This window comes from Lonchura striata, chromosome 2 (genome assembly GCF_050655825.1).
Source record: "Lonchura striata isolate lonStrDom1 chromosome 2, ASM5065582v1, whole genome shotgun sequence".
NCBI classification, from domain to species: domain Eukaryota; kingdom Metazoa; phylum Chordata; class Aves; order Passeriformes; family Estrildidae; genus Lonchura; species Lonchura striata.
In genome coordinates, this window is record NC_140704.1 from 14,833,674 (window position 1) to 14,846,156 (window position 12,483).

Genomic DNA, 12,483 nt, shown 5'->3' on the forward strand with positions numbered 1-12,483 from the left:
TAACATTGCAAAGCAGCAGTACCTGCCTTTCTCCATCTTTTCTGGAGTGGCTTCTATGTGTCAGCTCCTCAGGGATTCACTTGTGTCTAACTTCCCTGGACACAAGCACCTGAGTGCTAACATGGGTCAAGAGCTATGTCCCTTCAACCAGCATCTGTGCAATACAAAAATAAACTTGTTCTCAATTTGGCAGTGTTGTTCTGGTGACACTGAGGGCCCCATCCCAGCCCTTGTTGCACCAGATCCTGAGAAATGCAGGTGGTCCTGTCTGTTATAACCTCAACACGCCAGAAGAAACAAATACATGAAACTCAGAAGTGGGAATATGCCAAAAAAATAAAGTTCCAAACTAAACTATCTTCACAACTAGTTTAGATCTGTATGCACAGTACAAATCTGCTCAGAATAGCTTGTTAATTCAGTGTGAAAGAAACAGCTGTCCTCTAAAACATTAAGCACTGTAATTAAAAGCTGTCATTTCTTATATCAGGAGTTGGAAAATACATCTTAAACATTGGTCAGCCTATCTAATTCATCAAGTGCTGCAGCCAAATTACTGGAATCAAAGCACTGGCAGTGTTTCCTGGCCACTGATGTGCCAGAGCTCTGCTCTTATGAAGAGGATGATGCTGAGCTGATGGTGGCTTGGTGGCTTCCTGTGTACAAGTGTTCAGCTAGTTATTTGTTCCAGTAAAGGAGGTGACTAACCTAGAAACAGAAATGAAAAATCACCTCTTTACAAGAAAACCCATCCTATCAGCCTGGCCTGGGCGGTGCTTGGGCTGCAGGGGCTTGACCTGCACAGAGCTGTGCCCAAGCTCACCTGCCTGCTGCAGGGATGTTCTCCCCCTGCACTGAGGGACTGAGTGCATCTTCTGTGGGTCTTGGTCTTGCCAAAGCCTCCCAACACACATATGTGAGCTGCTCAACTTCACAGCTTTCTTGTGTGAGGAAAAACTGAGACATGGTTGTGCAAAAGGTAATGCCTCTCCTGTGGCAGGTTGAAGGATGCCGCTGCATTTCCTACTGTGACAAAGCTGTTTCAGAGCTGAAATGTGGTTCACACTGGTCCTGCTCTAATCCAGCTCAGACCTTTTTCTTCCTTATTTGTACAACAGTCTGGAGCCCTGGAATGTGCTGTGCTCTGCCCAGAGTGCTGCTTCCCTGGCACAGGCTGAGGCACGGGCCACTCAGCCATAGACCCTTCATCACAAAGCAGACATCAGTGTAAAACCATGGACTAGAGAATTAGAAAAATGTTCCTTTCCAGGTAATAGTTACAGCAGGCTGTGTGCTGCCATGTCACAGAGTGCCTCTTCTCCTCCATACCGCAGAAATGTACACAAGCTGAGCCATCAGGTATTACACTTGGCACAGGACTGAAGGAAAGCAATGTGTTTCCATGCAACCTTTGAATCCCTGTCTGCATCGCTTGTGCAGGCTGAGCTGTGAGCCAGCTGCCAAGAGGACAGCACAATCTTCAGGTTTGCATTAAAACACTGCAGCTGTAAGCCAGGATCATGCTTGTTACTTTCTTTTGCCTGAGCTTCCCAGCCTGTGCCGTTCAAATGCATGAAAATTAATAACTTTCTGTCCCCCTTTACTATTTATGCAGGTCTGTATAGACAACAGCTCAGGGCCCTCGGGTACTGCTTCTTACTTTGTATATACACAATTTAGTTAAGAGGGGGAGAAGACAGTTTATTATAAACATTGAACAGTGGGCAGCATCATTAGCTTTTAAAAATCATAACTAACTCCCCAGGTGGTTGTTCTGATGTGTTCCGGTCTTTCTTTGCATCCCTGAGATTAAAAGAAAGTCTGAGAAGAAAGCACGTGAGGGCATGATGCAGCACAACGAAATGTTGAATGCTGCTGGTGGTGGCACAGCAAATTCCTCTCTGCCAGCATCAGTCTCAGATGGCAGAAATGCTGCCCATATCATACAAGGCAGAGGCTGGGGACTAGAGCTTTTCCTTCCTTCCTGCTGCTTTTCTCATTTGCTAGGTTGTGATCTGAGGTTCATGGCATATTGCAGGCCAGACATCATCATTGTAGCTGTCCTCTCTCTTGGGTTTTGGAGAATCTATGATTGAAATTGGCAGTAGCCTCCCATTTAGCCCTCCTTGTTCCTACTTGGCCATTCATGGTCTCTAGCAAAAGAAAGCACTTCTTCTGGCCAAAGGCTTCCTTCCCATTTTTGTCATAAAGGAGCACTGCTCCGTTGAGCAAACCTGTCTCATCACCCATGGCAGCACTCACATCCCTGCTGGTGTGCAAATCACTCTGCTTGACATCTGTAGGGACATATCCTTGGGAGGAGCAAAAGCTCACATCAACATCTGATATTTCAAAGTGCTCCAAAATGTACAAATCTACTCGGAAATGCTGGCAAGGAGAACTGGCATTGATTATCAGGGAGGAAAGTGAAAACCATCATGGGCAGCTGCACTGGGTCTGGGCAGAGGAGCTGTTTACTCTGACTCCTTTCCAAAACAACAAGTTTAGGTGATGTCAACACTCAGGTAGGTAACTGCAACTCTTGCTATCCTTGTGAACAAGAATTTTCCTGAAGTGCCAGGGACCAGAACACTGGCAGTAAATGCTGCTCCATGGGCTTGGCCATGTGAAAGGGTGAGGGAGCCTGAAGCAGCACTGGCAAACTGCCTCCCTGGCTGTCACCAGGGCATTGCAAAGGGACTACACTGACTCTCAAAACCAGACTTTGGACAGGGAAGAAGAAGAATGACTTTCAGGAGCTGTCACCAAAGCAGCAGCTCTGGCACACCCTGCTGTTGTCTCCCTAAAACACCTCATAAACATCCTGGACAGGGCCAGGGCCACAGAATGGGGAAGACCCTGGGGTTCCCCTTCCCTCTCTTGTCAGTACCCTCCCCTCTGTGTCCCCCACAGTGGTATCCATGACAGCTGCCACACTGTCCTGCCCTGCCCTGTAGCTTCCATGAGTCAGGTCATCTGGGCAAGAGCTGCCCCACCAGCTGTGCACTGGACAGACAAGGAAAAGTTGGAATTACCTTTCTGCATGGCATGAAAGTCAACATTGAAGGACTATGCTGTTAGCAACTTTGTGGCAGCTAGAAGAGGTTTTGGACACAGAAACACCAAATACATCTAGCTTGATTATTATTTTGAAGACAAAGCTTGTTGTGACAATGAACTATTTAACTTTGTAACACATCTCAGCGTCTTGTAATTATGTACAAAAAATTAAGGCTCTGAACATTCAAAACCAAGATTAAAATAAAATTAAGGTACTAGCACATTTGGCTTAGTCTAGCAGATTTGGTTGACAAATTAAAAGAATAGAGGTGCTATTAATTACTATCTTACGTGAGCTGGTGATCAACACTACACCTGCAACACCAGGAAGAGCAGGAAAAAGCTGAACTTCCTGTCATTTACTGGAACCCATGAAAAACCTTTAATTCAAGCCCTGTAAAGCTGTTCAGTGGAAGTTTGGGGTCTACTAATGATTTCCCCACAGTGCACTGCTGTGTAGAAAATATGGCAAATCCCCTTCCTGACAGAAATTCAAGGTCTGCAAAGCAGAACCTCCATTTCCCTTTTTATTCACACAAAGTGGTCCCCAAACAAGTCACCAAATCCTGGGTGAAGCTGAAAGAGCTGGAAATTATAACCCAGGGCAGAGCAGATGGTGCAGTTAAAGTGAGTGAGTTACTGCTCCTTTGATCCCACCATCTGGGCCCCCTCCCACCTGCCCTGCAAACAAACACTGGGCAAAGTTGTTGCCCACCCCAAAAGCTCTGCTCACCACCAAGCTGCCCAGCATCTCACAGTCTTGCGCAAACACATTTTATAATTAAAGTACTGAAAAGAGAGGGAAGACACAATTAGGAGGACTCTGGTCCTCTTTTTGCAACCTTAACCCTGCTCCTGCTCAATCTGGTAGAACAGCACTGTCACCTTCCCCCAGTATAGTGAACTTGACTCTGTCAGACTAGGGAGGTGAAATATCTAACAAATTCTGGCCCCTGTTACCCGTTAAGCACAAATTGCTTCAGAATTTCCTTTTCCTGATCACATTGGCTATCTTTGGTCCTGGTCATCATCCTCATTACGCCTCCTTTGCAGATCACACTTAGGAATGCTACCACGCTGCAGAAAATTCCCTCTTCTCATCCTGCTTCTGGAGTCAGACACTGCATGCAGCTCCCTGCACAACAAGCAGGGCAAAGTTCTGGGTTGGCCATTACCATGATGGGCACGAGCAGGAGGCTCAGCCTGGGCCAGGGTGGGCTGGATCCTCTGGCTGAAGAGTGCCCTGGAGACGACAGGCCATGCTAACAAGCACAGGGGCAAGTGGTTATTCCAGGAAAATTTCCAGGCCAAGTTCTCTCCTTGACTGAGACCTCACACTCCTTTCCTGTTTGTTTTACTGTCCAGTGGTTGGCTACCAGTAGAATGAAGGACAGAGCTCAGTTTGTTAAAAACACCCACCCAAGTATCTCTTGGAACATATTTATCCTTTATTTTCCTGGTTGTAAGTAGTCCTGGAAGGCACAGGACCACTCACCTCAATGAAGGAGCCAGTCTGGGAACATGGTGTTTTATGGTCGCCTGCTTTCTCCCAAAAAATGCCATGTGAGGGCTCTGATGTCCCTTTCAAAGTGGTCTCATAATCTTCCCTTTGAGAGTTCTGCGAGGTCTCTGGCACAGAGCAATCTGTTCACAGCATAATTATTCTCTGCTAAGGCCTCCGAGACCATGAGGCTCCTGACATTTTTCACTGCCTGGAGAGGGGTAATTTTTCATTGCTTTCCTGAGGACTCTCGTACTTTGCAACAGTAATGGAGCATCCAGCTAAACTGAGCTGCAGCCTACAGTTTATTTTTATCTCTTGATGGGCATAAGCTGAAGGACTTCCAGCTAAGATCAGGAAAATGGGGAGGTATAAGCAAAGCTAGTAAGTATGGAGAAGAAGCCCCTAGCAAACCACAGATTCTATCAGGGTTCATGAAACATGTTTTTGAAATTGTATGATAACAAGATATGCTTTACTGAATACTAAGTAAAAAGTAACAGGAGCAATTGGATCTTGAGTTACATTAAAAGAAATAAACTCTGAAATACAATCAGCAGTATCATACGTGCTTCTAACTTCATCTGCCCCCAGCTACAGATCCAGAGGCCAGATCCAGCTGCAGCTGGTATGGGACTGTATCAGCTAAGCTGCTGGCTGAGAAAAACATCACTTCATTTCTGGGATGCATACTAAGGAAAAAAAAAGCCCCGAAACTGTACTTTGGCAGGATCTGCACATCTCCAGCTACTTATTGCACTTTTTTTACCTAGTCTGTTTAAAAGATAGTAAGTAACAGGAACCACTCTGGCAAGCAGCTGGTAAAACAACAACAACCACAACAACAAAACAACAACAAACAAAACATAGGACTGAAATTATAGCTCCTATTTGAAGGACCATTGCATGAAAGAAGTGTTTTCAAATACTTCTGAAATCTAACATCTAATTTAACTTAACAAAACAGATAGCCAGTAATCTGCAAGCCTGAAACATAAAAACATCTGAGTTTTGCCAAACCTTTTCAGTGATTTGCAGAAGAGTATTTTAATTTCAAGCTCTAAAAAGGGAATTATTTTTGAAAATGTAAAGCAAAAATCAAACTCTCTTTTAATTTATTTTTCTGGTAGCATTCCCAGTGCTGCTGCTGAGGGGCAGCAGGCTGGGCTGCCTGCTCAGCCTTACAAAGAGTATGGGGAGAGGGAGGAGGTACAAACAGGGCTGAGGACACTGCCCTGGGCAGGGCAAATCCCTGCTCCCAAGACAACTGAAAGCTTTTGTGCCCTGCAATTACTTGTCTCTTGTATTAGACAATCTGCACTTAGGTGACAGAGTAAAAGTCAGTCGAATTTTTTTGGCACAGTATAGGGTAAAAATTAGGTTGATGCTGTTTTCTCCAGACAGGGTGGGTTTTTTTCTTTTATTTTCTATTCTTTTTAAACCCAACCCTAAAATTCAAATTAGGCTCCAGCTCAAAGCCTTTGCCACTAGGGCATGAATGCTAAATAGCCTGTTCCCAGTCCAATCTGTTCACTGCTTGGCTAATGATTATTCTCCATAGAAACCTCACCAGAGTCAGTTATTATTCTCTCCTCATGCACTTGTATCTCTCTTGTATTTATATAAGATTAAGTAGCCCTGTTAAGTTTTTACCTCTCTGATTGGAGCTTATTTTAACCTCAATTAAGCCATCAGCCTGGGTTTCTGAAGGCAGAGCAATAGCAGAGCCATTATCATTCTCCCCACCTTTTGTATGAAAATGATGTTGAGGATAGGTTGCTTTGGGGATTGCTCTGTGGCAGGTAACCAACGCCGAGAATCGGGGAGGATAAATGGTGCCAGACTCCCAGAGGTGCCGTGGCACTGTGTAATTATTGTTCCAGACAGCTGAAAGCAGCAGGGTTTCTGGTTCCCCTGCTTAGTTTCAGTCTGCCATGATTGCTGGCACAGAAAGATGCTGATTGTAAGTAAACATCAATTATGCCCTGCTACCCCACTGCTAACATCTCTGGGCTTGCAAGAAACAGAAGCACAGTGCTGTGCTTGGCTCCTGCTACCAAAACCCACACCTATATGGATTTCAGCTTCCAGGTTTTTGTCTTGCTTGGTCAAGGGACATTGCTCCTAAATTCCATCCTCATGAATAACGTGAGTTATGATGCTCTTTGTATCACTACTTATGTGCTGTACTTCAATGCTGTTGCTAATATAATGACTAAAGTACTTATTCTTTGAAGAAGGCATACTCAGGTGATGCAGCAAGCAATTCTGTTATCTCCTCTGGAGCAGAGGAAGCATTTTAGAGTCTTTAAAAGAAAAGGGAAAAAAAGCAACTAACCAACAAGGCAAATACAACTTATCAATCATCCTGTATGTCAAGGTAATTTTTTTTCAGATGATGTGTTTTTTTAAATGTCAGCCTATTCCTTACCCTTTTTTTTTGTGGCTTTGGGATTTCTTTTTTTCTTTGCTAAAGGAGGCTTAAAAATGCAGAGCCCACACTGTGGCAGATGACGAGCCCTGCTCCTCGGGTTGTGTGGACAGTTACAAAGCGATTTCCGTGGCGCTCGAAATGCAGCCTCGGACGCTGATGGAATTTCGCTGTGCTGTGATTGCACCGCACTGCAGTGAAATGGGTTCAATTTGATTATCTGGCTATTCCATTTCACCTATATTTACAACCTGCCTGACCTCTGGGGGAAGGGGAGGACAGGCAGCCAGTCATGCTGGAGACATTTCAAAAGGTCAAAGCAATACAGTGTTTGCCACTATAATTCACAGGCTCTACGATTCGGAGATAGTGCTCTCACGACAAAAACTGGCAGAGGAACATAGTTAATGTGAAATATTTATCTATTTCCAGAGCAAACACAGAAAGTAGAGACTGTGTTAAAAATTCTTCCCTTTCTCCTTTTGGCACATGATGATGTTTAAGTGCTTAAAAGCAGTGTGCAGACAATATCTTATTTCTTAGTAGTTGCCCTTAGCTGGCTACCTTGTTCACAGCCTCAGTGCTGATGTTAACACATCTACAGCCCCACAGGAATGATTTTGAGTGTGTTGTTGCTGTTGCTGCTGCTCCCAGATGGGTGCTACCCTCTGCACCTCCACCATCTGTGCTCAGCAGTGAGGCCTCAGCCTCCCTCCAGTGTTGTACCAGCAGCTTGGGGGTGGGTGAGTGCAGAAAGTCCTCTGCAAATCTTAATTAAACTTCACATGCAGTCCTCCTGTGTTGAGGTACAGATTCATTAAAGTTGCAAACAGCCACCACTCATCCCAACTGGTTAACTAATAAAATGGTGTGTTGACTCCAAAGCACTATTTAAAAATTCTTGTATATCTTATTGGCCCCAAAAGTCAGAAAGTAAGAAAAGAATCTTCCTGCTCATGAAGTGTGTGCAGCTGCCTGTTTCTGAGATTTCCATCCCTCCCAAGCCATGACCCCAGGTCCAGGTGGCCATGCAGTCTGGATCTACATTTTTCACCTCTAATCTCTGTGGTTTTAAACACTGTTTGGTCCTAAATCTTCCTCAAAGTTAGGCCTTCTGATACTGGGGACAGAGGTGCTGTGAGTTCTATTAGTTTTATTTTGAAAACTGGATTGGTTTTGGTTTTCTTTTTTTTAAATGAACACTTTGTATGACATTTCCTGAGCGGTGCTGTCTATCATTTTACATCTTATTGGATTAATATATGAGAGAATAGGGTCTGAGAGGCAGCTATAGGACCCACTTCTTAGCATCTTTCATCTTTGCAGGAAAGATATTTAAAAGGTTGCCTAAGAGTGCAGAGCAGCTTGCAATAAGGCACAGCCTCAGCTCTGTGAGTCAGCACAGATCAGCACTGTGAAGTAGTTCACACAGGGAAGCAGCTCAGTTAGATGCTGCATCACATCCCAAAAGGATCCCTTGAGGCTCAGCTGCCCCTCCCTGCAGCTGCCATGAGCTCTTGGTCCTCTTCTTTATCCCAAACAGAGGTCTCTGGTGACACCCAGACCCTGAACAGAACCAAGCAGAGGAATTTTCTGTGTGGGACAGGGACAAGCACTGGCTTCACTAGTGCTGATCAGACCCTTTCAGGCAGAAAATATTTAATTAGTGTGTCTCCCTCTGCTCCAGTCAGCACCACATCACCATCTTCCACCAGTTTCCACATGGGAGGGGAAGAAGAGGAAATGAGACCTGTGTGCTGTTGGATATGAAAAGCCAAGTGGGCAAGGAAGAAACAGGAGTGTGCCAGAGGCACAGACCATGCTTATGAAGTATGTTCAGTTCTTACCCACAGAGCACATCCTCTGCAACCCAGCTCACCCTCACAGAGGAGGAATCCAGCTTGGACCAAAGAGCAGCTCTGGTTAGAAGGTGGTTAAAAGCAGCTTCTGCTTACACACAGGACTTTAAAAAAAGCCTTGCACCAGAAGAAGTAAATGCTGCTTTAAGGCCACAGTACCTGGCACTAGCTGTGACTTTCCATGACCTGGGAGCAGGACATGATTAGGCAAGGTACCTTGGGATGTCTCATCCCAGCTCCACCACTGGCACACTTTTGGGGTTTTCTCCTACATTGTAAAGGCTGAAATTTGACTTTACCTCTAGATCCTTTTAATAATTCTCTATTTTCTCTATCTCATTCCATTTCTTTTTCCCCACCTTGCATTTTATGTTTCCCATCATTCAGCAAGAATCACTCACCTCTCTCCACCCCCTTCCCGAGGCATTTCAGCATTTATAAATTATGAATACTGTAGGCAGTCCAAAATTCTTTAATACAAGACTATTTTCTGATGGATTATCCCATCAAGATAAACCCATCAAGAGCAGAAAAGTTTGACATTTGCTGTGTGGGATTTCTACTTTGGTTTGTAATGTTTGAGAGGCACTGTCGCAAAACCTGCTCAGAGAAACCTCAGAAGGAGCTCAGGGGAAGAGCCTGAGGTGACAGACCTTCACTGGGGAGCATTAGTACATCTATTGTTCTAGGCAGAAATTCAGAAACTTGCTGAGAGATCTCATGTTAGTGATGGGATTTTGTCATTTCCATGCAGCTTGACCAAATTTGGCCAATTTTTGAGTCTGAAAACTTTCAGACACACATGGGCAATAAATTCCAGCTGGAGTTTGCCAGCTAAAATATCTTTGCACTGAACATGTGCCCACTGAGGGGCCATGAGATGCCAGATGAGCTTTCCACACCTCCCTTTGTGGGGCACAAACACTGGGGGGCAAAGGACCAAATTAAGTTACTTCAGAAACCTTAATTTTAGAGATCACTTTAATTAATTTCTTGGCTCAATGACCCTACTTGAAGCTGTGCAGACAAAGATGAAGATTCCCACTGTAACAGAGCCATTGGAGAAATTAATATTTTCTGTATTTAAAGTATGCAAAACAAAGCTTTTACAAGAAACATGTTCATATAACCAAAAATGTCAAAGGTATGTCTTTATTGTTTGTCAAAACAATTGTTTAATTATTTATTACTCTGCCCTGCATTGCCAAGATTTACACACTAGTTCAAATAACAGAGTTGCTTAAAAGAGCAAGATGATGTCTTTACAGAAAAAGCTTGTGCAATTGGCATAAGCCCATCTTGGCTGGGCTCTGTCATGCATTGTCTGTAAGATTACATTGCCAGGACACAGGGTAGGAAGGAGAAAAACCCATCAGGCTAAAGCTCAGCATGGGGAATGCTGAGAAGGGTGAGAGGCAGCATCTGCAGGAGTTTCTCCCCTTGAGCCACCTGGAAACCAGGCTCAGCAAAAGCCTTCATAAAAGTGAAGCAAGTAGTAAAAATAACAAGGCAATAAAAAAAAAATGAAAACAAGACAAAACTATCCACACCAACAACAAATAAATGCATCTCCAAGGCAGGATGAGAGAGCAACTCAGGGAAATTTTCTGCAGATAAGAGAACTTGGTAAAAAATCCCCAGCCTCTCCACCCTCATGCGCTGGTGATGGGAAGATGGAGGATTGCATGGACTGTGAGTGCAGCCACATCTCACCCATGTGGGGAGGACACTGTGGTGCTCTTAGAGCCCACTGAGACCATGGCTGCTGCAGAAACTGGCATGCAACAAGGGGTCAGAAGGTCCAAAACTCTGCCCAAGCCAGTGCCTGAACTGGCAGGCACATGCACATAGAGTGGGGCCAGTGGAAGGAGGATGGTGGAGCCACAGTCCCCAGGTACAAGGTGGCCAGAGGGAGCCATCCAGACCATGTGAAGGAATGCCCATGAGCCACAGGAAGAAATGTCATTCAACTGACAAAAAATTGCTTATAGAAAGTCTACAAAGGAAAAAAAAAATACCCTGGTGCTTCTTGTTAATAAAGCTCCTTTCTTGTTTTTCTTTATTTAATTCCATCTGTAAGCAGAGGCAAGGAAACCTCTAACCCTGCATAGATTCCTCCAGGCTGTTAGCAGCTCTCCAAACAACTACAGCTACAGAGCCTTGACATTCCTGATCTTTTACAACAAACTGGGCTTTGAAACAAAATTTTCCATGTTTGCTTCTTCATGTTACAAAAATTAGAAAGGAACAAAAAATTACAGGCTGCACCAAAACACACAGACCCAGAGGGACATTCCTGAGCGTCCGCCCTGTGTCTGACCCTGGTCTGGCACATGCAACTCCAGCTGCTCTGGAAATGCCCGCCGTGTCAGTGGCCATGCTGAGTTTTCCTGCCAGGGCTGGAGCTCCAGCAGCAGGTTGCTGAAGAGCCACGGAAGAGCTACAGGAACTACAGAACTACATTTGTGGTACAAATGGGCAGTCAGTGTTATCCATGGCTATAGGCTCTCTGGAACGTTGCTCTGATGGGAGCAGTCAGAACCACGGTATCACTGTAGAGATAAGGTTGGAGGGGACTTCTGGAGGTCAGCCAGGGACACCTAGAGGAGGCTGCCTAGGACCATGTCCAGATGGCTTTTAAATATCTCCAATGATGGAGACTCCACCACACCCTTGGGCACCCTGTGCCAGTGTTTGGTCACCTTCACAGAGAAAAAGTGTTTCCTCTCTTTCAGAGGAAGCCTTGCACTACCTAAATGTTTTGAGCACTTAGGCTTTAGGTTCTTGTGAAGAAGCAGGAGCAGAAGGGAATAAAACCCACTCTGCCACTGCTGCTTTGGCAGCTGGCAGGTGATGAGTCTGCAGCCTCCTCCCTTCCTATCACAATTTTACTGACTACTGGAATAGTGGTTGTACCCATTGACAAAGCAAAAATGAACAGTCATGCCCAAATTGTTAACAGATGTTGGGAAAATCTCAGAAAACACATGAAGCCCTGAACTGGTCTTTCACTGAGATTAATATTAAGATGTCATCCCGGCATGATGCAGTTCACAGCAATCTGCCAAGACAAAGAAAGCCATTAAAAAAGTTAAGAGTGTGCTGTAAGTCCAAATAAGGGAAGAGAAAAATGGAAGTTTACCCTAAACTATCTTTAGCTCACCTTACAATGTCTAGATGTGGCAGGTTGTCAGAGAACTCTCCAAGAGCCTTGGGAGCAGGTATGCAGCAGATCAAGTTTTTCAGCTCTCAGCTGGGCAAGAAGTCACTGATGCTTGCAGACTGGAGCTCACTGAGAACCTCAGCAAAGCCTGGTTGGATTTTAAGCCTGTGTTTTTCAGTCTCCTGATGTATTTAGGCATGGGGTGAATTTGCAAAAGCCCCAGCACCACAAGTTTTATACAGAGAGCATGGGACTTTTGTTACTCTCTTGCTGTCCCTGACAGGTCTTTTGGAAGAGTCTGAAAAATGCCTCACTAAAGAGACCCCCACCACTTGTTAGCTGATTTACAAAAGAAAGTCAGTTAAGTATCAGCTTAAGGGCAATACAAAAACCATGAAAATTTGCACTGACTATGATTTGACACCACAAACTGCGTAGTGCACATACACAAAACCCACACTTGGGAAAG

At 44.7% G+C, this 12,483-nt stretch overlaps 1 long non-coding RNA gene across 1 annotated transcript in view; it reads left to right on the top strand.

Moving 5' to 3' along the window:
- Positions 1-5,807: 5,807 nt before the first annotated feature.
- Positions 5,808-12,483, top strand: part of LOC144247590 (uncharacterized) — a 48,658-nt gene continuing 41,982 nt past the window's right edge. The window contains exon 1 of the long non-coding RNA XR_013341221.2: positions 5,808-6,709. This is a non-coding gene — a long non-coding RNA (uncharacterized LOC144247590). The remainder of the gene's footprint in view (positions 6,710-12,483) is intronic.